Source organism: Onychostruthus taczanowskii, unplaced genomic scaffold, assembly GCF_017590055.1.
Source record: "Onychostruthus taczanowskii isolate IOZ18803 unplaced genomic scaffold, ASM1759005v1 scaffold10, whole genome shotgun sequence".
NCBI lineage: Eukaryota > Metazoa > Chordata > Aves > Passeriformes > Passeridae > Onychostruthus > Onychostruthus taczanowskii.
In genome coordinates, this window is record NW_024496526.1 from 12,580,998 (window position 1) to 12,606,043 (window position 25,046).

At 40.8% G+C, this 25,046-nt stretch overlaps 1 protein-coding gene across 2 annotated transcripts in view; it reads left to right on the forward strand.

The window, feature by feature from the left end:
- The first annotated feature begins 11,354 nt into the window (after window positions 1–11,354).
- Window positions 11,355–25,046, forward strand: part of SPOPL (speckle type BTB/POZ protein like) — a 33,154-nt gene continuing 19,462 nt past the window's right edge. Inside the window, exon 1 of one of the 2 annotated variants that reach the window (XM_041404631.1) lies at window positions 11,355–11,507. The gene's annotated coding sequence lies outside the window, so the exon portion shown is untranslated. Of the gene's footprint in view, window positions 11,508–21,294; window positions 21,663–25,046 lie in introns of those variants that run through there. The other variant, XM_041404640.1, reaches the window with a different exon arrangement.

Genomic DNA, 25,046 nt, shown 5'->3' on the forward strand with positions numbered 1-25,046 from the left:
TTATCAATGTTGCTGGAGGAAGATTGCAGCTCTGCTGGTCAGCCAGAACTCAGCTTGTTACTGGACTTACAGCACACTGGCAAAACAACATCCAGGATTTATTTTCTGCATAAGAAGTGTCTTTTTGAGAGTCTTGTCACACGACTTGTGTTTCTTGGTAGCTTCTGTGGGTGCTTGCATGTGCTCCAGTTTCCATTTTCTTTAGGGAACAAACACTGGGATATTTCCTCTGCCCGCAAAACACTCAGTAATATTTTGGGCTAAGTGTTTTAGTTCCTTGTTTTTGTGCATTTTCTCTGCCTTGAGAGGCAATGTCTGCTTTCTCAGTGCCTGCATGCTCTGCTTCCCCATTCCTTTACCCTGAGCTTTTGTAATTGTTGTGCATTAATGGCTATTAAGGTTTTGATCCTTTTCACTCTAAAGCCTTTTTCTGTCCCAGGTCACAGTTCTCACCAGACACTAAATACTTATTCCAGTATTTCAGGCATTATTCCTAGTAACAGTGTCAATCATTTTATGTCCTTGCTTCACAATGGGAAAGTACAGAAATAAAAGAATAAGAAAAATGAAAAATAAAACCAATTTTGTCTTCATTTTTTCTTCATCACCATCTTCTGTAGGTGTTGCAGTGTTGCCTTGTTAATTGCATTTCCTGCCGTGTTGTGGATGCCATAAATCTGCTCAGTGACATCAAATTTCATCTTGGGAATGCTGAACAGTAACAGCTCGAGCTTTACAATCAAATTGTTCTTTATCTGCTGCTTACAGAAATCCCAGAACTGTGGCAAACGCCTGAGCCATGCATATAGATTTGTACTGTCTGGTCTACACTCTTCTGTCTTTCAACTTGTACTTCTCATCTAAGTGCCATCCAATTTATTACTTGCATGAAAGACTCCTCACAGCACAGGAATTGAAAAGGTTTCAAATGCTGCAGGTTTTCAGCCAGAATTGCTGCACAACTTCGGCCTTATCTTCATGGGTAGCACTTACACCATGGTAATTTCTTTCTTTCAGGTGAGGCACCGCGGTCAGCAATAGTTACAAACAGGGCCTGCACTTCTGAAGTTGTTTGAGACTCAAAAGAGCTAATTAAGGCTTTTTAAACCAGCATGCCATACTCTATAAATAAAATGTTGTAAGGTCAGGAGCAGAAGTTTTTTCTTTTCCAGCATTGTCTCTAACTGCTCCCAGGATCCATTCTGGCAGTTCTGTACTATGAAGACCTGGGCTCAAGTCCTCAGAGGTTTCTCTTATCTGTACAAATGAGTTTGCACAAATTCCTCTCTTCTTACATTGTTCTGAAAGCCCTTCTGTGTATCTGCACTCTATTATCCAGTGTGCAGAGAGAAGAACAAGTAATAGTGACCATTCAATAGCTAATTCTCTGATAAAGAGACCAGCTGAATGGAAAACAGCTTTCCATTTATTTCAAAGAAAAATATTGATAGACTTATCTTTTTAAATAAAACAAAAACACAATACCACCATCCATGTTTCTCATAAGTAAATATGCCACTGATGAGAAACTCTCATAAACCAGTTTTTTAAGCTCCTCCTGTGATGGTTCATTTAGGTAGAAAAGAGCCAAACTCCCAAGCTTTGGTAAAAGCATTTGAGACAAGGTGCACACAGTTAAGAGATAAGAGTTATCCACCTTCTTGCACATGAGCAGCCAAGGAACTAGAAGCAGGTGGAGGTGATATTAACTGAGATCAACAGTTGGACATTTCCCTCTCTGTTTTGGATTCTGAGTTAGCCTGCAACTCCAAGAAATTAGCATTTGTGAAAGGTCTTGCATAAAATTTTTGAAATAAAAACTAAAAAATCAATCTCAGTAATGGCTGATGAAGCTTTGTCAACAATGACCAATCAAAGCACTAAAACTAAATCACTCTGCATCCAGATATTATGGAATTCAGACTCCTTCCTAAAGTCCTGGATGAAAAATTAGAACTGATTTCTAGAACAACAGAATACCAAAGCTGCAAATCAAAAGTATTTCAAAGGCACTTTGATTAACTGCACTACAGTCATGTGTTGTACCAATTGATCTCTGTTTCTTTCTTGGCAAGTGTTGTTTCTTGTCTCCAGAATAAATTGTCCATATTCAAGAGTGACCTTAAAATTGCCATCAGGGAGAGATGACTCAGAGAAAAGCCTCAAGGTATTCCATTATATCACATCTTCCTGTGAATCTCTTCATTTTGAGGAGATGATGCTGTCACCTCCTCTGATCTTAAAATTTGCAGGGCCAAACAGGTGGTTCAGATGACAAATCTGATCCTTGTGTTCTTAGAACACATTTTTTAGAGTTGCAGCCATGACTGTCAATGACTTTGAGATAACACACTTCAAGTTTTGTTGGCACTTAAAGAGAGTTCAAGGTAGTTATCCAGGATGATCATATTTAACTCATTCCTTTTTAATTACCTAGCTTGTATGCTTGTGTAAATACCCTGAAGTACTAAAATCCAAAGGACATTCCAGTTTTTGATTATTTAACAACTGAAATGCAAGATATCTTTTTGGATTTGTACCTATCTGGTCTTTTTCACTGAGACTCATTAGGGAGCTATTATTTATGTTTTCTGAATTTAAACACAATATCTTGCAGTTGTTCCACAGTGAATTCCCTTTTTGGATAGGACCACTGCTGAGTCACCTTCTCTACCACTATGAATGACTCTGTTGAATTTAATAGAGACACTCAGGCATAAAACAGCCACGTTAAAATATCTGATTCTAAATATCAAGTATTTGATTTTAAGTATTCAAAGTATAAAACAAGAAAGAGTTGAAAGCAATTAGGCACCTGAATTTTGGGTAACAATAAAGTTGTTATTTTAAGATTTGCTTGTGATAACTATGGCAAATTCTTTTTTAATGAAGAGATACAGAATGAACCCACATATAAATATTATAATGTCACATCTTTCCAAATCAATGTTGTCAACAGACTTTTTTTTTAAATGAAGCTACTTTCACTTTTTGATATAAGTGGAATGTTGACCTAAGCATAATGTGCACAGGAGTTTTCTGCATAATATTTGTCACTAATTAGCTTTTGTGTTATGTAAATATGGTGAAGCAGTTGAAAGCTGAAATCTCAAATGAAGTTTGCATCCAATCACAGTATTGCAAAATGATTCTAACTATGTTTCACCAGTACACAGTCTGACTCAGAAGCCCTCTATCTGCCTTAATCTACCTCTTCCTGACCAGCAGTTTTAAGCTGCTGAAGGGACTCCAGCAGATCTCCATCAGTGAGTGGTACACTTGTCATACTACATTATTCATCCGAGATTCTGCTCTAGGAATAGGATACCTCCATGCTGGTTTCTTGAATCCCAGAGCAAGGGGAAGCTATTCATCTTATGAATCATAATATGTCTAGAGACATTAAATGCTTGCCAGCAAGGAGAAATGAAGTGGATGAAAACATCAACAGTGCAAAATCTTTGCTAAGGAGAACTACAGCACTTACAGCACACACTGACAGGTAAAAAGGTGTTAAGTCTAAGTAGATGCCAAAAGAGATAAAAAATACCTAAGAAACACCTGTATTGTCTTAAAATGAAAAGGCTGCCTTCATCAAAATTTCAAATATCTGGCACAATTCTGTTAGAAATTACCACAGGACTGTTCTGTGCTCCCAGCCTGGTATTTAGCACTTGCATTGGGATCCTTCCAATAATCCTGAATGTTGTTTGGTGCTTTTTTCTGGTATTCAGAATATGCCATTTGTCCTTACATCTATTCACAAGGAATGGGGAAACTTGTATGCAAGTCTCCAATATTACTTAGAGATGAAATTCAGTAAGCCCATATCTCTTCAGTAAAATTCAGGAATCATTCTGCTTAGGAGAAGATGAAGTTTTCTTACAAAAAGTTAAACTTGTTGCACAGGTTTTATTATTTTTACTGCTGAAGATATTGTTATATACATATATATCTAATATTTCCTATTATCTAGTCTACATGGTTCAACACACTTTAAAATTAACTTGAAAGATAGTCTTATACTTTAATTACTTAAATTTTAGTAAAACCGTATGACCAGATTAATTATAGATAGCAATGGTGAATAAAGATGTGCAAATTATGTCTTTTGTGGGGATGGTGGAATCGAAAAATTATAACAAACAGCCAGTAGAATGCTTTCATTGTCCATTAAAAAATTAGGAAAAACAATTTATGGTCAAACAAAAATGCTGTTTGATACACAGCAAAAGCATGTTTCATTAGGGATTAATTAACTTCCTGAATTAACAGAGGCCAAGTCACGTGTAAAACATGAAGACATAAGCTTTAAATTTAATATTTCCCCCCAATCCATTTTTTCCCAAGTGTATGATTTCCTACCCAAAAAATTGCACAACAGGGAAAAAAAGAATAAGAAAATACAGGATGTTTTCATGGAATATGCAGAACTGAACAAAATAGGCAATTTCATGTGTAACTCATAAATCCATGGGTAAATTATTGTGCAACAATCAGTAAATATCCAATTGTCTGTTATGCATATTTGGCAGGAATAAAAATAGGCATTTACTGGAATGACAATGCTGCTTTATTTTAGTCCTTATTAAAAGTTATGTATTTTATACATATGTATTTTATATTTAGTGCTCCATGCTAAAAAAATCTGGTTTGTAAAGAATGGCAGAAGAGCTTAGTCCTATAAAATGCTTTGTTAGAAGGAATATGGGGGTTTTTACCATGCATAGAGATAATTATACCAAGCCTGTCATGAAACTTGAGAATTTGAGGAATATTAATACTGAAATGTACTCCTGTGAGCAGCATAACTAAGGATTTTTTTTTATCAGCTGGGAAGCAGGAGGCTGTTTCAAGAGGCAACACCACAGAATCTCTCAACCAAAAAGGGTAATAAAGTTCAAAACAACTTATCTTTCTGACAGAACTGAGCTGAGGTGTGGTTTTTCCTCTAAATGTGCCTTAGCAGCTTGATCTTCATTCACTGAAGAATCTGGATTCTTCTGAGAGTCTGTTCACAAGCTCTCTGAGCCAACTGAATTGTGTTCAGATGCTGGGCATATCTCATATTTATAAATAATGTTGTTTGGGGCTTCCATAAAATTCAGAATTTCATGCTTGTTCTTCTCTCTATGAAAGTTACTCTTAAAGACATTTTAAAAGCAACTTGGTATTGAAATGAGGAAGACAGTGCATTTGGCTTCATTAGCAAATTTATGAGTATAAGCCACAAAGCAACATTTGCTCCTTTTTGCTTTCTGGTACAAAAAGAAGTTTCCACACTCTCTGAAGTCTGTAGAAGGGAAGTCCCTTTGTGTTTCAGTGCTGTTTGGAGAGCAGAAGGAAGTAGAGAAGGACAAATCTGGCATAACATTTAAAAACACAGGGTTTGATTTTACCCTTTTTTTTTTTTTTGAAAGTAGAGGAATGCTTATTTGCAAAGAACTTTAAAGAGGTTTTCTCATCCTTTCGCAAGTTCTGAAAAGAATCTATTAAATTGACAAATAAATATTTTTTTAAAAATCTTTCCTTGAAGAAACTATTATAAAAAATGTTACCACATCCAGTTGTGGCTGTCAGGTTTGTGACTTACTGAGCACATCAAACAATACCCCTGGTTTGCCCTGTCACTTGTGACCCTCAGTGACCCAGGAGTGGCAGTGAAGTTAAAGGAGAAACAACCTGGGACAGAGCAGATGGTTACACAGCCATCATGATTGTGGAGTTCTGGCAAATATGAATGAAGAAAAACTAAGTACAAAATCAGAAGATTTTTTGGGGTGCATATGGGTTTGTTTGTTTGTTTTACAAGAAACTGGTGATACTACATAAGAAAATACTGGAGAGGAATAAAACAAAGATGGTCAGTGATTTGCAACTCCTCATTATGCAGAAAAATTATTGTCATGCAGTGCTGCAACCAGTTTCCAGGAAGTTTTCTGCCATTATGAATTAAAGAAATACCCACACTGGTGGTACTACATAAGAAAATACTGGAGAGGAATAAAACAAAGATGGTCAGTGATTTGCAACTCCTCATTATGCAGAAAAATTATTGTCATGCAGTGCTGCAACCAGTTTCCAGGAAGTTTTCTGCCATTATGAATTAAAGAAATACCCACAGGAAGATAGGATACCTGCTTTGAAGTCCTTACTCTCTATTTTAAGGCATAACACTGAATAGCACAAACACAGAAACTGCTGGAAAGGAACATGACAATACAAAGCAAATTCTTTTTAATAATTCTTTTTCAACAATAATATATAAGCACCTCTTAAAGTGTGTTGAAAAACTGACTGAAACTATTTGGGAAACATGTGCCTATCTTGTGAAAGTTAGAAAACTGAAATGTTTTCATATTTTGCATGAAAATCTCTCAAGTGTTTATTTATTTGTTTTAATGGAAGAAGAAAGGGAAGCTCACACCCAGCAGCTGCTGAGCTCAGGCAAAGTTTGGAAGTCCCAAGTTCAAGCCTCTGCTAAAACTAGTGTTTGTTTATACAAAGTATAAACAGAGAAGACTTAGTGGTTACAGTAGCTTGGTGGTTTTTATCTGCGGTGAAAGAGGGAAGATCAAAACTCACACTGAATCAGGAAAAACAGACTTGGCTGTGACTCACCCCCACTGTCAGGGTTCCTGCAGCCACTGGCAGGAACACTTCACTCCTCCAGTGTCACCCTCCTCTCTCAGGAGAAACTGCATCTTCGCTGAAACCTTCCTGAAAAACTAGCACGTATTTCACAGTGAAGAGTGCTGGCTTCAAAACACCGACCTTTTCAATTGAATACTCATTCTGTTGAAACACTACTAAATAATTTCAGGGCTGTATCACCACCTCATAGGAAATTAGTTGTTTGTCATGGCTTAACAGTTTTATTCTTTTCTTTTCTTTTCAGAAAGGAAGTCCAGGAAAATATAAAAATAATTTAAGGTGATAAAGTCACTCTAAATTGAATAATATCTTAATGCCCTGGTACTTTACATTCCAAAAAGCAATTCAAATTCTGAAGCTCCTCTATTATAAAAAGACAAAAAACTTTCCTGCTGGAATTTTTCACTCTTTTAAACCTGCCCATATAATAGTGATTTATATCAGCTAGATTTGCCTTTGCATTTACTTAATGCAAAGTCACCCATACATCTTGGCAGCACATTTGCAATGTTGTCTGCTGGCTCTGTTAAAAGTAAATAGGGTTGAATGAAATAAGATGCTACAGATTTATCATGATTCCTCCAGAAAGTGCTCACATTTGGACAACAGACAGGAAAAGAAAACAGAAATCATGTAATACTTGCCCTCTCTTGGGTTGCTTGGGTTGTTGGATTTCTCTAGAATATGTTAATGAAATTATTACACTGATTAAGAAAACAGATTAAATTAATATTCCTGTATTTCATTTCTTTCAAATGTGTTATTTTAGTGACATAATCCTGTTGTGGATCTTGAAAACTTATTGCAGCAATGTCCTTACACACATGTATATAAATGGCTCCTTTCAGCAGAAATATGATGAACCTGTAATGAGGATATATAATTTCACCACTGAAATGTGACTACTTATTGGCTAGAGAATGGCTTTCACTCACAACTGCACTTTGCAAATAATTTCAATTCATGTTTACATATGCAAGTACTTCCCTTTAATCTGTGGGAGTAATACTACAACCAATCTATTTACCCTGAGAGGGAGCCCTGGGAGTTAACATCTCACCTCATATCACAAAACAAGGGTGAAGAAATCTCATCTACAACCTCGAATAGATTGTATTTCACATAGAAGCACAGGAAATACCATGATTAACATCTCACTTCATATCACAAACAAAGGTGAAGAAATCTCATCTACAACCTCGAATAGATTGTATTTCACATAGAAGCACAGGAAATACCATGTTTAAAACTACAGCAGACAGAATTTGTGTTTTGAGGGGTTTATCTAAGATGAAATTCCCAACAGCCTGAAACTTGATCAGACTGTATTGCCTGCCCAGACTAGAGCACTTAAAATCTCCACACACTAATCCTTTTACAGCTATATGTTAATATGCTCTCTTAATCTTTCTAGGAGCAATAAGTAAAATTATTTTAGAGGTCTTTCACATTAAACAACCCTTCCCCACACAGAAATGTGTGCATTGAGAGCTTTTTCATAATGAGAAGTGATGGGCAGTCTAAATAGAGGAGTCAGTACTGCTGGCTGTGTGTACAATTAAAAACAACTACAACAGCCATTGTGCTTTCTTCAGGTGTCTTTAGAAATACAGCTTCCCAGGATGCAATTTGGAAATTAAATACATTTAGTACTGGTTTTTATTTAAGAAAATAAACTAGCATAGCCTCTTTCTGTGAAAATGTTTTGAGAAGTATAAATACTACCAAGGTCCTGCCAGAAAATGGTGCATATTGTAAGAGTATATTTTTGTGAGTCCTCCTGCCTGGTCTGAGGAAGCATGACCCAGGGCTTTCACTCTGGACCCAGGAAAGTTTTGTCCTTCCTCTGATCTCTGCCAAAATCTTTGCTCTGGAAGTCTGCTTAATCACTTCACCCTGCCTTGTTTTTCTCTACCATTTCTGTCATAACTAGATTACAAACTCTGTGTTTGGTAAAGCATTTGGCAGAAAGGGTCACTTATTTCAACTGACCCACTAAGTACTGCCAAAATGCAAATCACACAGATGCCCCCTGATGTGACAGAATTTCACCTTAGCGTTACACAACAGACCAACACTACATGGGGCACTTTAATTCAGCATTGAGAGGGTGCAAAAATGGGAATCTGAGGGGGAATAGCAGGAACCAGCACTAAGCAGTGGATGAGAAGTACAGGAGAATAAGTTAAACTTCTGCTAAAACCAAGTGGAGACTCCAGATCTGGAAGGTGGCAGCTGCTCTGCTTGGCCCCCTTTTAGAGACCCTGCCGTGGTATGTGCCCACACCCCCCACAGTATCTGAGGGTGAGCAAAGGAACTTCTCAGCCCAAAGGATGCATGAGCTGTAATCTCACCTTTTGACTGCTGGCAAATATGCATGTTTTCCACAACTTCTGTTAATGATTCATCTTTGCAGACTTTCTCTAGAGCGGGATTTAAGGGAGGTGATGGTTACTAGACACAAAGATTCACTTACTGATTTTCTTACATGCCAGGTTACTCTATTTAAATCTTAAGATTCCCGTTGCAGACTCTTCAGTCACAGCTAGGAATGCACCCCTGATTTTCACTAAGAGTGACTGAATTCTGCCCTATGAAAGAATGGTCATCATTCACTTCCCAGCAGCAACAGTGTCTCCAATCACTCAACTGTTCAGCTCACGAGACCAAACATTCTGATACTCTGCATTCTCTTAGTGTTTCTCACAAATGACAAATGTTTATTGTGTTTTCTTCTAACTAGTGGGCAACACAAAAGCAGCCTGGTTCCCCTGCTCACTAAATGGAGTAAGCACTGGCTGTGGATGTAAAGTTATTTCCTGAAAGGGCTGGTGAAAAAGACTCCAAATAAACAAAAACCGCTGAGACATCTGAAAATAGAGTGCAGTGCTGAACAGGTTCATGAAATAGTTCTGAGAGAACTAGTACTACCAAAGGCAGTATGGCCCTGTCAGTGCAGTTTTTCTCTGCAGGATGAATTATCCAGGGCTCTGAGCCTCACTAATGCAGTTGTATCGATTTTGAGACCTTGCTAGCCTGGGTATCCTTACACAGCACAATGCTGTGTGTGTGTATTCTTAGTGCTCATTCTCAAGAGAAGCAATTAAGGTGTCACTGGGTCTTAATTGTCTCCATAGAGGATGTTTTCTTTAAAGCCCTGTTTGTTTGAAAAACAAAGCAAAACATATTGCTTAAGTTTTATTTTCAGACCTCCACGGGGAATTTTGCAGTACTGTGCATGTAATTTACAAATTATCACACCATTTATTTTTAGAAGCAACTACTTCAGTGATGTAGAGAAATTCACCTGGTTCTAAAGGAAACAGATCTGACCAACAGGTCTCAGAACTGCTGGGTGGTGAACATTTGTGGAAAAGAGTCCTTGTCAGGGGCTGTGGACTGAATATATTGAAGCCCATGTCTGTGCCAGCCTGGAGCAGATCTGTGGGCAGGGTGAGAAGCTGAGAGCCCAACACCAGCCCTGTAGGTGGGGGAACAGGCACTGAGGACTGGCTCTTCTCCAGCCCCATTACTGGGGAGCAGATGCAGCTTGCGAGTGTCAATTTCAGATCAATTTCAGGTCAACATCATCTGAAAAACAAAACAAAATAAACAATAAGTAAATAGGGAGTCCTCAGGGAAGCCCTGCTGACCGTTTTGAGCAGAGGTCCAGAGGGGGCAATGAGGATAATTGGGGGACTGGAACATTCCTCTTATGAGGAAAGGCTGAGGGGGCTGGGCTTGGCCTGTTAAGCCTTGAGAAGAGAGAGCTGAGAGAGAACCTCATTAATGTGTACAAATACCTAAAGGGTATTACAAGATGATACCAGGGTCTTCTTGGTGGTGGCAAGCAATGGAAGCATACAATGGCTTGGGTTAGAAGGAGACCTCGATTGTTGTTTTGTTCCACCTCCAGTCATGGCACGGACACCTTTGCTATCCCAGGTTGCTCCAAGGCCTTGAACACTGCCAGGGATGGGCAGGTACAGTTTCTCTGGGCACCCTGTGCCAGGGCCTCACCACCTTCATCTGTTTGTGTTTTTTTTTTTCTTCCTTATTATCTGATCTAAACCTGCTCTTTCCATCTGAACCCATTCCCCCTCGTCCAGTCACTAGGTGCTATGTAAATAGCCTTGCCTCATCTTCCCAGTAAGTTCCCTTCAAGTACTGCAAGGCCACAACTGGGTCACCGCAAAGCTTCTCTTTTCCAGGCTGAACAATCCCTTTGTCCCAGCCCCTCAGGAGAGGCGCCCCATCCTTCTGGATGGGCAAGAGAACACGAGGCCACGGGCAGGAAATTCCACCGGAGCACGGGGAAGAGCTCCTGTCTGGAACAGACTGCCCGGAGAGGGTGCGGAGTCTCCCTCATAGGAGATATTCCAGAACCATCGGGACGCAGTCCTGCGCCATGTGCTCTGGGATAGCTCTGTGAGCCGCGATGAGCCGCTGTGCCCCCGGGAGCGTTCACCCACAGCGCTCGGCTCGGCTCGGCTCGGCTCGGCTCGGCTCGGCTCGGCTCGGCTCGGCTCGGCTCGGCTCGGCTCGGCCCGGCCCGGCCCACTCCGCTCCCGCCCCTCCCCGCGCGCGTTCCCGGATGGAAGCGGCGCGTCCCACGGCCGCGTGACCGCTCCCTCCCGGAAGTGCGGCGGGGGCGGGGCCGTGCGGGAGCCGGGAGGTGCCGAGCGCGGGGCGGGCACGGCCGGGAGCAGCGGGACTCGGCGCGGGCAGCGATGCGGCTCCGCCGCCGCCCGGGCTCGCCGCCTTCGCCTCCCGCCGGGCGCCGGTGACCGTCACAGCGTCCCCGCCCCGGCGGAATGAGCCCCGCCGCGCCGCCCCGCCAGCGCCGCGATCCGGTACGTGCCGGGCCGGGGGTGCGGGGTGAGGGGTGAAAAGCCTTTGTTGTGGCCTCGGGCCCGGGGCAGCGCCGGGAGGTGCTGCGGGAGGGCCGGGCCGGGCCGCCGAGAGCCGGGCCGGGCGGTGTCGGCTCTCCGCGGTCCCGGGATCCTGCGATCCCCGCATGCAGCGATCCCCCCTCGGGCTGCTGCAGGCCCTGGTGAGCGCTGCCCGCCGCTCGGCCGCGGAGAGCCCCTCACGCGGAGCGGGCAGCGCGGTGTTCTCCGCCCGTGCCCTCAATACCCCCGAGTGCGGTTTGGCTTGGGAAGTTCGCGCCGTGTGAGAAAGCAGAAGAAGGCGGCGGGGGCGGGAGTGTGTTGTGTGTGTTGGCTGGGAGGTTGTTCGCCGTCTTTGGGCTGCGGCAAAGTTTGTAGCAGGGTTCAGTGGATGGTGTGTGAGGAGAGCTCCCCTCGGTTCGCCGGCTGCGCGCACCATCTTAGCCGCGGTCAGGAAGTGGAGTTGACTCAGGCTGGTTTCACCTGATGATGTCGTCTGCTGAAATTCCCGGGAGTCCGGGGAAAATCTGCACCACACTGAGGCTGTTGGAGGGCAGAAGTAGGCGAGGAAGACCTTAAAGAATGGAAAACGGCAAAACAAAGGATGAGCGATATCGATGAGGTGTCGGTGTTTTTTTAACTGTGGGGTACTGAAATCAGCAATCGGTTTTAAAATGTAGCTTTGCTGTGTGACTGTAGTCTTAATTTCTTTTCTAAATAGGTGTTAAGAGTTATAAAAATAGTATTTGGACAGAAAGGATTGTCTCGAGCCTCCTGCCAGGAAGAACCCTGTGACAGAGTCAAGCAGGGTCCTTCCTTATTCTTATCAGTTCTGCAGAAAGCATTATTTTGATAGATATCCCATATGGTTACAGGAATTTTTACCACAGTGGATCTGAGCTAAACCATTTGTATGGCTGCCAAGGCATTTTGTTTTAACCGTAAGAAAAAAAGCTTAACTAAAAATGACTCCTTTTCTGTTTTTTACTAGAAGTTGTATTATTTCTGGAAATAAATATCCCTTTTTAGAGCGGTACTTAGCAGTTACTGTCACTTCTGAAAGTATTTTACCTGGCTTCTCTCTGGGCCTTCTGGGATGTGTAGCCAGGACAACCATAAATGTTTGTGAAGGATTTCCAGTGTGTGTCTATTGCATGGTTATTTCCCCCTCACTCTGTAAGGGGATATTTACTCAGGAAAGGGAAAATAATTTTTAAACAATATGCCTTTTGTGTATAAAGCTGCAAACTTGTCAGGCTTTGGTACATCAGCAGAAACTGCGTTTAACTCTCTTCTGGAAATCTGAGATTTTTAAATATCCAGAAATATCCTTGGTGTTATAGTCCCTTGAAACAGCTTTCTGCCAAACTTTTAACTTTGGTACTTTGCAGCCTGCTTTTAAACTGTCAGTGAAAATAAAGAATTACATTCTGTACTTGCATAGGCGGTGCAAGCTACTTGTTGCTATTAAAAACTTGTATATGCTATAGACAAGTATAAAATGCATTTGAAAAGCTACCAAGTTTTGTTTCTGGCCCTAATCACTGATTTCAGCCGTCAGTGCTTGCTGTGTACAGTTTTGCATGTTCAGTTGAAATTACATAAAACTACTTTTTTTCCTCTTTTTATTTTTTTCCCTTTAGGTTGTGTTTCTCTGTTGATTGTTGTGCCTTTGTGCCTTTTGTGCCTATAAACATAAATATACAGGAGAGAAGAATAAAACCAGTTGTCATTATCAACATAAGTTAGAGTGGAGAAGAAATAGCTGAGGACAGCAACAGGAAACAGTTGACTTGCACTTAAATCTCATTAACTTCTCGCTTCATTCATTCTGCCCAGGTTTTCTGTCTGCATTGTTTTTCCAGCCTTTCATATACAATCTCTTCACATCTGTTCACTTTTTTTTCTCTTTGCCTCCCATGCTGTTGTAGAGGTGGTGGTAATTAGAAATTTGTCCTGTTGAATGGTTCCAGGTGCTTTGGTGTGCCCAGCCATACGCTTCTTTGTGTCTTGCCTTGCAAAACCACCTCAGCTTGCTTTTTTCTTTTTTTGTTATATTTTCATGTTGATGACAAGTGGATATTTTTGGTGGGGTTTTTTTCTCACAGTTTTTGTGACAGGTTCATATGCTCCTTATGGGCATTTCTGTCTCCTTGTCAAAAGCAGTCTGCTTCCTGTGTATTTAGCAAAACCTGGTGGAGACTACAGAAGTCTTAAGTGAGATGGTTATGCTTCCCAGAAGCAGCAACCTGATGCCTGTAGCCATAAAATCCTGGGATCTTCAAAATACTGTGCTCCCAATCAAAGCATGAACGCTGTGCATTTTGTCCTGTATGTCCTGGGCCCTGCATTTTTGGGATGAAATAGAAGGCACTTGCCTTAGTGATTGACTAATGTCTGTGGTCTCCAGGAGCCTCTTGTACCTTGGCACTGGCACAGGGTGCCCAGAGGAGCTGTGGCTGCCCCATCCCTGGCTGTGTCCAACGCCAGGTTGGACGGGGCTTGGAGCACCTGGGATGGTGGAAGGTGTCCCTGTCCGTGGCAGGGGGGTTGGAATGAAATGATCTTCAAGTTTCCTTCAAACCCAGACCATTCCATGATTCCCTTTCCCCTCTCCAAAATATGTACATGTTCACAAGAGGCCTTCCTTCCTTTGATTTCTTGAAAAAAATTTCCATTTCATGTTCCTGTGAGATTCTGTTGCTTCTTGTCTCACTCATATCAAAGGGCTTCCTGTTGGAATTGTCCCTTCACGTGGAAGTAGGAGATCTGTCTCTCAGCTTGTGCTTGGTACTTAGTGGAGATTTGTTGCAGCTCTGTGAGAGGTGGAGGTGTTTTAGTGGTGGTAATTTAGATGTTGTAGTTCTTAACTGAGAGAAGATGATCGCTTGCCTTAGTTCAGTGGGTTTCTTAAGAAGTGTGTGTAATTGTGTTACAGAGTGAGTGTTTTGCATAAATGTGGGGTTTTGGTAATGTTTAAGCTATTCAACTTGTGTGGTGGAATTTTGGCAGGAGTGTATGTTCAGTATTGGAAGGAGTTTAACCTAAAAACCCTCAGCTATAAACCTCAACTCTGTTGGTTCCATTTTATCCAAATTTAATAGCTTTCCAATGTGTTTTTTGGTAGCCTGGCTTAAAATTATTCTTTATCAGCTACAAGGTTTTTTATGTTTTGTACGAGGAATCACTTTGCAACCATGCGTGTATCTGTCAACGTTGTTGTGATGAGTGTTTGCATATAGCATTTGGGAAATGTGGTGGAAAGTCAGATACTCTTTCAGCTGATTCACAGAGTTATTGGCATGGAATAATCCAGAGAGCTCATAAGTCCAAATTCCCTGAATTAGATTACTTATCCTTGATACTGCCTTGCATCTCCCAGAAGCCATTTATTGCTTCATTTTTTTGGTGAAAAATATTACATATGCTGTTTTTAATTGTAACAATCTGCATCAGCTCATGTGGCATTTGCTCCTTGCACTGTATTGTGACTGCAGTTCTTAAGTAGTCCAAGGGTGAAGTCTCATTTGATGTGTAATTTACCTGTGTGCTTTAAGAAAAAGCAATTGTGTGCCAGGGAGAATGCAACAGAGTAGCTCTTGGCATGGGCAGTGCTGCTGCTGGTGGAGTAAATGTCTCCAGCAGTTGGGAAACTTCCAAAGTTCATGGGGTGGGAACCTCTTATTGTTGTGCAGTGGAAAGGATCACTGGGTGAAACTTGGGAGCCAAGCTTTCTCTTGGCCTCCTTCCTGGCAGTTCCTTTAATGTTGGTCCCCTCCCAAGAGCTCACTTACCAGTTGGTCAAGTCTTTTGCAAAATCGATTTGTGAGTAGGGCTGCGAATGGAAATGAAGGAAATGGGTGGTGGGGGGGGGGGTGATGACTTGCACTTGATTTCTTTCAGATGCTTTGTTTTCTTGTGTGCTGAATGTTCAGCAAAATAATTAAACTTGGGTGTCTAAAAGGGTTTGGGGAGTTGCATCGGCAGATGCTTCCTGAACAACTGGAATTGAGCTGCTCTGGCCTGAGGAGTGCCTGGTATAACTTTCTCCTCTGGTGTTCTACTTTATAGCTCTCTGCTCCATGCTGACTTTTTCTTTGGAAAAGTTCACAAGAGCTTTCATTTTCCTGGCTTTCTTTATTCATATTTGGTTTCTAATTGATGAATCTGCTTTCTCCATTAGTGTGGCCTGTAGCCTATGAGGGACAGATGATTTCAGTACACAGAGTTTAAGTTAAAAATCACTGGATAAAGTCAAAGTAAAATCTGAACACAAGTTATTTGTTGTTTCAAGCACTTAATTAATCTAGTGATTCAGATTAGCTAATAATTCCTCTAAATTCTGTAGAGGAGACACATGTTTGCTATCTTCACAATAGGGCTCTGAATTACTTCATATGTAGACATTACCTCAGCAACAAAACTATCACTCTTTAGTGGCAGTTTTTCTTAATTTTAAAACAGATAGATTCCTTGTTAACTGAGATTAATTTCAGAGTTACTTGTTTGTAATCAAAACTCTTGAAGATAAAACCAGAACTTGTTTGTAATGAATTTATATAATGAGTGGTTAATATAGTTTGTTCAGCTTAGGGATGGAACAATATATAATGAAGATATTAAATTTTAGCTCCTCTTTGTGAGTATCAGATGTACTGGTGGGCACACTGATATTTACATATCAAGTTGAGTAACTGTTCTTGTAACAGGACAGAATAGTCATTTTAACTAATGTGTCTGTGCTGTGTGAAAAGTTACTTGCAGCAATTATTTGTGTACATCTGGATTTATACATCTTTTTAGCTGTTTTTTTTCATGCATTTGGAAAGTTCTGCATAGTGACTACCTGAACTTATTTAAAGTCTAATATTTTCAGAACTGAAATAATATTTCTGAAGACGAGGCTGTCTGAAATCTCTGGCTGATTTGTGTGATTGCAGGTTAATGTAATGCATTGCTGTACTGACTGTCCAAGTGGGTGTGATCTCATGCTTGGATCTGGCACTGCACTTGGCATATGGTGGTTTCAGTGGAGTAAAATCTATGAAATCTGTTTTCAGTGGGTTTTTCTGATCTCTGCAGAATATGTCAAGGTAGATTTTTTTTTGTTTATTTATGTGCATATAGTGAGCAAATTTAAATTAAAAATGGCAGCAGAGAATAATATTTGTGTTGTGGTGGGTGATACAGTTTCTAAGAAACTGAAACTTATAATGAAGAAGTTTGCATAAATGCATTTTATGCGAGTTTTGCAAAATCCACTGGGCAGGTGGTTGATCCAGGGTAAAAAATACAGTAAATAAGTCTGAAAGATTTGAATTAATACTGTTGCATTTCATGAGAGGCTTGCTTACAGCAGAAAAAAAGCATTTTTAGTAACATTCTGCTGAAGTGGGGGTTTTCCCTTTAAAAGAAGGGGAGAAGGGAAGAGAGGAGGAAAGCATGATATAACTAGAAGTGAAAGAAAAGCTTCCACAGGCTTAGAATAAGTGTGTGGCAAACTTTATACCCAGACTTAGTTTCTATGATTAGTTATATTAATAAGATCATCAAGCAAAATTCACTTTTGCTCTGTACTCAGTGGTTTTGAATATTGCTTTACAGGCCAGGCATCATTTTTAATGATTAAATAGCAGTTGTGTTTGGAAAGGTGCCATCCCCTCCAACAAGTGTGAGACTCTGCTCGCTGAGTGCTGAGGGAAAGATATATGGCAGTAACATCATCAAGTGTTAGTCTGGGTTACTAATAAATTACAGTGTCTGAGCCTTCAGAGGTTTCCAGAGTCGCTTGTAAAGAGGGGCTCGGCGCTTGGTGTTGGCTGACTTCTTGATTTCCTGGTAGTAAATATTTTTTTTTTCCTGCTGTTTGTTTCTCTGCTCTGGGAGAGCGTTTTTCCGTGGCAGCACTGCGTGTGCGGGGTGGGATGATTCACTGCGGGGTTGTGTCTCCTGTGTGTGCATGGAGGCAGAAAGCAGCAGACTCGGATCTGCTTCTGGTCTGCCTTGTTTGACAGCACCCAAGATGAAACCAAATCTATTTACTGCACAGCCAGGCCACCCCGACAGGCCTGTGCCAGCCTCTTTGCCTTGCTGCTTACTTGGGAAATATTCTTCTGTCTTGAGCAACTGAGAGTGTGTAAGTGGGGAAACTTACAGGAAACTGCCATGCTTTTGATTGTTTTTGTAGTGGGAAAAAAGGATCTCAAACAGATTATATCAGAATGGTTCTTAAATTCTGAAGTATAAGCAAAACAGTACCTGGATGTTTTTTGAGCAATAGAATGATAGAAGTTGTTTACTAGTCTTTGAAATTCAGGAGCCAGTTTCTGTTGGACTATTTTGTGAGCTGGACTCAATCATCCTTCCAACTCAGGATATTCTGATTCTATGAACTTCTAGATCTGTGGGTCTAAACCAGTTTAGCTGCAGTCCAGTCCTGAGATGTTAAGTTTTACTCGCATTGGTGGCTTTTAGAGATTACTGCTTCATATTCACCAAAGCAAGTGTGTGTGCAGCTCTACCCTTTGGCCTGCCTGTCTTTCCTAGGATGTGTATAATCAGCTCTTGTGGATTAGTTCAATTTCAAGACTGTTGGGGCAAATTAACATCAAATGCAGTTTGGTCCTCTGGCAGAACTGAGTTTTAGGCCTTTTTTCTCAATTTCCTAGCTTTAAAGTATCAGTTGTTTTTTGCACAAAGTCTGATGCTCAGGCATAGAGGAGGCCTGAAATGAGCTGTGGCTCTCAGAAATCTCCAAGATGCAGCTGTGTGCACAAATGTGACCACTGCTTTGCCATGAGAGGTAACAGGACAGCAAATGACTGATCAGCCCCCTCCTGAGAGCATCTGTGAGTATGAGCTTTTGCCTGCTGAAAGCAGTTGTACCAATTCGGTGTGAGCTTTGCGGGTGATGCCAGGCTGCAAAAGTTAATGAGGAGAACATTCTGCTGCCCTGTACAGCTCCTTTGCAGCAAATGACAATGCAGCACCTGTCTCCAGAGAGTGCAGGCCAGTGCTTTCCACAAATCTTATGGATTTTAAAAGAAAAGAAAACCAAAACAACCCAAACCACCCCAGACTAGCTGTGAGTCTGCTAAAGAAAAATATTTCTTTGTTACAGTTGGAATCAGCTTTGTACAAACTCCTGTTCCAAGTGCAAAGAAGAAAGTTAAGATTAGCATTTTTGATTTGGTGAACTCTTGATTGTGTGTAACTGAAGATTGGAATCAGCTTTGTGTTGGCTTGTACAAACTCCTGTTCCAACTGCAAAGAAAGTTGAGATTAGCATTTTTGATTTGGTGAACTCTTGATTGTGTGTAACTGAAGCATTTAGAGAAAAAATGTCTTCATTTAATATACTTTTCACATGTCAGTGATTTGTTGGAGTAAGAGTAATGGAGTGAAACTAAGGAGGGGAAAAGATCACTTTGGCTGTATACCAGGAAACAAACCCCGACAGCAATAGATTATTTGAATAGAATATTTTCCCAAGAGGAATTGTGGTGGAAATACACCTCTTTTGGGTCCTGTAAAACTAGACTGGGCAATGAAAATGAAAAATGCTGTAAGAAATAATCTTGCATTTCTTCTCCAGGGAAATGCATAGATGACTGCTGGAGGGGGTGGTCTGGGATATCTAATACAGAGCACAGTGGGTTTTCTGTATTACAGAACAATAATGCAAGGCTAATGCTGAGGGATTTTTATCAGTGAGCTTGGCTGATGTAAACCAGACAGTTTTAGCTCCAGCTCTGCTGAGCACTTGGGCTTCCTCATAGCGGAGATAAAATTCAAGTTTATTTTCAAAGCCTTAGGATAGGAAAGAAAATTAAGAGAAAAGCCTGAAAATAGCATGTAAGCAACTTCACAGTTTTTACAACTAATACTATTACCTTGCTAATTTTGAGCTGCTGACTTCAGTGTCATCAGTCATAGGTACACCATCATCCTTCTGAAAAGCTGGGCATTTCCCACGTGCTGGGTTATGCCTTGCTGGGGCCTTTTTGCTGGGAGCACCATGAGGATGTGCTTTTAAATTCTGGAGTCTTAGTTGCAGCTATTTTGAGATGTCTGAGAGCCCAGCTGCCTGCCCTCTCTCTGCTGGAGTTTACTGTCCCCGGGCAGGGGTGACAGGGTGTACATGGAGTTTCTCAGCTGTCACAGCCCAGTCCATGACAGTGTTTTTTTCTCACTGGAAGAGTAATGAACTGGCTCGTGGTGTGGCTGCTGATTGTGTCTCCTGGCAGGGCACAGGCTTCCAGCAGGGCTGTGGGGTGGCAAGGGTGACATGGTAAGCATGAAGCACACAGGAGCAGCCAGAGCTTCTGATTTAAGCCCCAAAGCTTGGGTTTGTGTAAACTTAGTTGCTATTGCGTGGTTCCAGAGCAAACATATACTTAAATAAGCATTTTTAAATATCATGTTCTAAAAAAGCCTCAAACCTTTTTAAGTGTTATAGGCTGCCTCTTCAGTAAGTGTCATAGGGTTTTCCTGTGTGTAGCCCAACTGCTGTTCCCTTCTTTTGCCCCAAAAAGGAGAAATTTTTCATGTTACAAGTACTATAGATAACATAAAGTGTAGTACCTTCTTAACCTACCTATAAGTTTTCTAACTTAGGGGATGGATATATGTTATTGCAATTGTGTAAGTGTGAGACATTCTGTTCACTCAAATGATGCAGTGATGGATGGGGATTAAAATCAATAAATGCTGAGCACTGTATTTAAATTTTCGTAGGTATATCTTAAGTGTGTTTTCAGAGGAGATAATAACTGAACAAATTGGAAAACTGCCTGAGCTTAATAGACCTTTCAGGCATCTGTTGTTGTGTTGTGGATCATCCAGCAGGAAACTTAGTTTAATAGTTAGCTGTTTAGGAAATACAACAGCAGTTCTTTCAAAAAGATCAATTGTGAAGGGATGCAAATCCTTCTAATTAAGAAAGCAATCCTATTTTTTGCAAAGTTCATTTTTTTTCCTATGTACTAGTAAAAACTGTAGGAATTTATGTGAGCTTAATTAGCTTATAAGACAAACACTTAAAAAAATAATTTCAAGCCATAGGCGTTTCATGCCACCAAATAAGTGTGACCCAGGTGGTGGGTGGCTGTTCCACAAATCCTTCTGTGATCAGTGAGAAGGGGACATGGCTTTTTTCACTCTTAAATAGTTTGGCCTTCATAAGCTGATGCTGCCTACAACTGTGTGATCCAGCTGGGTCCAGGTGGGGCAGTGCAGAAATAACTTTGGCCTTAGAATGTCTTTCACTTCAGACCTAACTATTTTGATTTGGTTTGTTTTTTTCATTTTTATATTCATAAATATAATCTTCCTCAGCCAAGAAGTGAGAAGATGGTGTTTTTCCCAAGAATTTACCTTCTTTGTAATTTGAAAAACGAAACTGATTCCTTGAATAAATATTGATAGTTTTATATAAAACGCATATTAATTATATAATACTATGTAATACTTTGTTCACTGGAAATTAAATAAGTGTCTCTGTAACTACACCATGTTTATTTTGAATGGGTTTTTGGGAGGTGATGTTACTGAATGAAGGAGGACTTTTATGGATTTTTTTTTAAAGCCAAACCCTCAAAATTTCACAAACGATATTTGGGTTCTGAATTATGTATTTACTAGGAATAAAAAGTTGGATGGACAGAATGTTATTTTCCAGTTAAACTTCAGAGGGTGATCTTTATTTCAGCCAGTGATGAAACATCAGAATTTCCAGAGAGGGGACAAGAAGTTAATTCACAACAGCTTTGCATTTTGTGCAGTGTTGAGCCCTGCTCAGGAAAAGACTGTCACCATCTGAGTGGAATATGCATTACGTGCACTTGGAATTTGTTGGTGTGATCCTGGAGGGAACCACTTTGATCCTGGAGGTCTGAGCCCTGGGAAGAAGGGATGCTGGAAGGAAGAGGCTCAGCAGGACCTGATCACTGAGTTCACAACGTGCTTTTCTTCTCATTCTTGGGGGAGCAGGACAGGGTCACAGATTTGCTTGGAGAACCATCCTTGGGTTTGATTCTGGCAGGCTGGATTTGACTTTTGGGGTGTGCTGGGTACCCTGCAGAAGACAATTTGTTCAGCCATCCTACCGGCAGTGCTGAGGTAAACCATTGCTGTTAATGTTTCAATGTGCAGCACCTCCTGTGCACCTGCTGCACTGTGCCTGCCCTGGGAGAGCTCCTGGCATCTGCTTCCTGCACTGAGCTGCTCCTAAGGACAGAGCTGGCAGCATCCTCCCAGCAGGGCAGCTCTTCAAACACCTTTACCAAGTGTTTTGTGGTTTATTATTGGGGGCGTAGAAAATTCTTCTCTATGTGTTCCTATGTATGTGGTGCTTGCTTAACAAGCTAATCACTTTTTCAGTGAAAAAGTTGAGATAATTCCAGCACAAGATGTAAGAGACTGGGAATGTGCTCTTGTCTAGCTCTGAGAGGTTCAAAAGTATTGTTAATGTTTCAATGTGCATCCCCAGATGTAAGAGACTGGGAATGTCTAGCTCTGAGAGGTTCAAAAGTAACTTTGTTTAGAATAATGTTGATAAATACCCAATTTCAGACAGGGGAAAAAAGGTAATACTTTTGGAAGTTATGCCATGGATGCAGGAAGTAGCTTTTAATCTTAAAAGTTGGGGAAATGGAGATCTGATACAGCTTTTGATGAAAATCTGTGCAAATACATTTTTTGGAAGGTAGCCAGTGCTTTCTTTCCTATGTGTGTGCAGGTAATTAATTAACAATAATCAATTTCACATGGCTTTAAATTTAGCATAAGTATTTGACTAGGAGGGCACTTCAGTTAATTCCTAAATAAAATGTGCTTTGAGAAATCTCCTTTTTTAATGTTATATCTGCCTACTTGCTCACTGTAGGAGGATGAGCTCCTGGAAGATCCAAATTTAACAGAATCTGGTCTGTTTGCAGAGTGATTATCAGGTGAAGCCAATACCTTCCTTAACAGACCAGTAGAAGTGTTAAGCCCATCATGTTTGGGGTCTGGAAGTACAAGCAGACAACCTTTGACCTTTTCTTCTTTCTTTTTTTTTTTTTTTAACAAAAAGTGTTAAATAAAGACAATGAACACAAACTCTGAATTAAATCAGCACTGGCTGCTGTACAATATTCAGTATATCAGTTCATTAGAAAGAACTCCAAACAAAGGAACTTGACACCATTTAAAAATACATCTCATTTTCCTTTTGAAAACCAGAAACTTCTTTTACCCCATCCATTAAAGCTTGTTTTCCTGTTCCCAGTGCATGTTTGCCCTGATGGTCAGACATTTCTGCCTGGCAGAATGGCCACACAGACTGGTTTGTTGGGCTGTGTCCAGACAGGCACAGCATTGCCTAAAAATTCTTGGACCTATTGTCTGATAATGTTCCCTCATTTCTGCTGTTTTGTTCATGATGGCCTGCAGAGTAATAAATGCAGGTTCTAGCATGAAAATTGTCCCTCTAAGTTGTTTCATCCTGCAGATAGCAGACCTGTCTTCCTGCACTTCACTGATTTAATTCCACCCAGTCGTTCCCTGACTGGTTTTGGGAACTGCAGCTCACTCTGTTCCCAACCATTTGGTCTAATAGGCTGTGATGAGGGGTTGGTACTTGGAAAACCATTTTGTCAGAGCTGATGACAGTGGCTGATCAATGATTCATAAACAATTTCTTCAGAGTAGTATTTAGTCTCCTCCCCACGTAGAGCACAGTAGAACAAAGGGCGTGTAGTTGCATCTCTGTTCTCACCTTCAGGCTGCCTGTGCAGGGTCCACTTTGCCCTGGTGACCATTGGTGGCCACTCAGTGTGGTCTGGCTGGCTGTCAGTCTAAAGACTGCAAAAAGCCCTCTCTATAAACACCTCCAAAATCCTCTGATTTCAGGACAGCATCTTGAAGTGTTTTCTCTCACCTTGTAGCTCTGGTAAATATCCTCATGACTGCCCCCAAATCCCAATTAATTGATTAAGTAAAGTGAAGGGCAGATCTGCAGTACTGCTAAACCATTTCCATCCTTCTCCCTGTCTTTTGGTACACGTTAACAGAACATCAGAAGCTCTGTTTATTCATTCTCCCATTATTCAGTTTGTCTTGGTTGGTCCTTGTTTTGTTTTGGTTGTGTGCTCTGGCATACTAAAAAACACAGACAGCTCCTCAACACAGACTCCCAGTATCAAGGATTTAAAGTTTCTGCCAGTTTTCTCAGTCTAAAAATGTGTTTGGCTTAGTAAATCCATGCAAAAATGTGAAGTGTTAATCTGTTCTTCAGAGGTGTATCAGGAGGTCATGAAAATCACTTGTCTGGTGCTAGTGCTGTAAAGGAGAAACTTTACAAAAAGCTGAGGCTGTTCAGAAGGACCTGAGAAGTGTGCTTAGGTAAAATCACATTTCTCAGGTCCTTCTTAGGTAAAATCAGGCCTTCCTTAAATAAAGGCCATGCAGCAGGTGGAAGCAGCCTCTGAAGCACAGCTGCCATGGGTAGAGCAGGTACAGAGACAAGGCAACACATCAACCTGAAAATAATTGCAAATAACTACCTTTACTTAGAGTTAAATTCTCAGTGAATCAGGCTGATTTAGCTGTGAGATGGGAGTGGGCAGATGACTACTGGTAGACGGCCCAAGGTCACTGAACACTTTCTTAAAAGAGATTGTGTATAGCAGTTATTTTCAGGTTTTTCCAATTTAGAAACCTCTTCAGAGCAAATTTGGCTCAGATCTGCTGCTCCTTCATGATTACTGGGAGCTGACTGGTCTAATGGGCTGAAGAATTGAGGTACAGATGAGAGACTAGGCAGTCCTGTGCATCTCATGCAAATGACAGAATAAGGAATGGGCTGTATTCTTCTTCCTTTTACCTTTGGAGCATCGAGGAGCTGCAAGCAGGGTCAGTAAGGCTGAGATAAGCTCTTCTAACCCTTTCAGGATATGGGTCTGTGTCAAAATCCATTGCATTGGGGCAATAGCTTCAATTGTCACCCCTGAGTAGGATGTGCTTCCTGAAATAATGGTAAGAAACGTGCTAATATTTGCTTTATGAAAGCAGAAGTTCATATGTATCCTTCCCAGGAATTTTACTCTGGGTAGTTCTGTACAGAGAATCAAAACCAATTGTAAACATGTAAGCAAAAACTATGTAAACACAACATGCACAATAGATGTGTTTCCTGCTTAAAAAAACATGAAGTAAACAAGTTTGGTTATCTTAAATTTAGGGATGATGTTGGTTTTTCATTTATTGTAAGTACTAATGAAGTACTGAATGTTGCCACAAATACAAGTTTTATTTGGGGAAAACTCATTTGTTAAAGACATCTGACTTGTGTTTATGATTAGTTTTCAATGTCTCAGGGATCCATATCTTACAGGAGACCTATTCAGTATTTGTTTTCACCTTGTCATAGCAGATCTGTTGGTAGAGATTGATTAAGGCATATTATTATAAAGCATCTGCTTCCTCATCTGGTAAAAATTGAGAATTAGCTTTCTTTTCAAG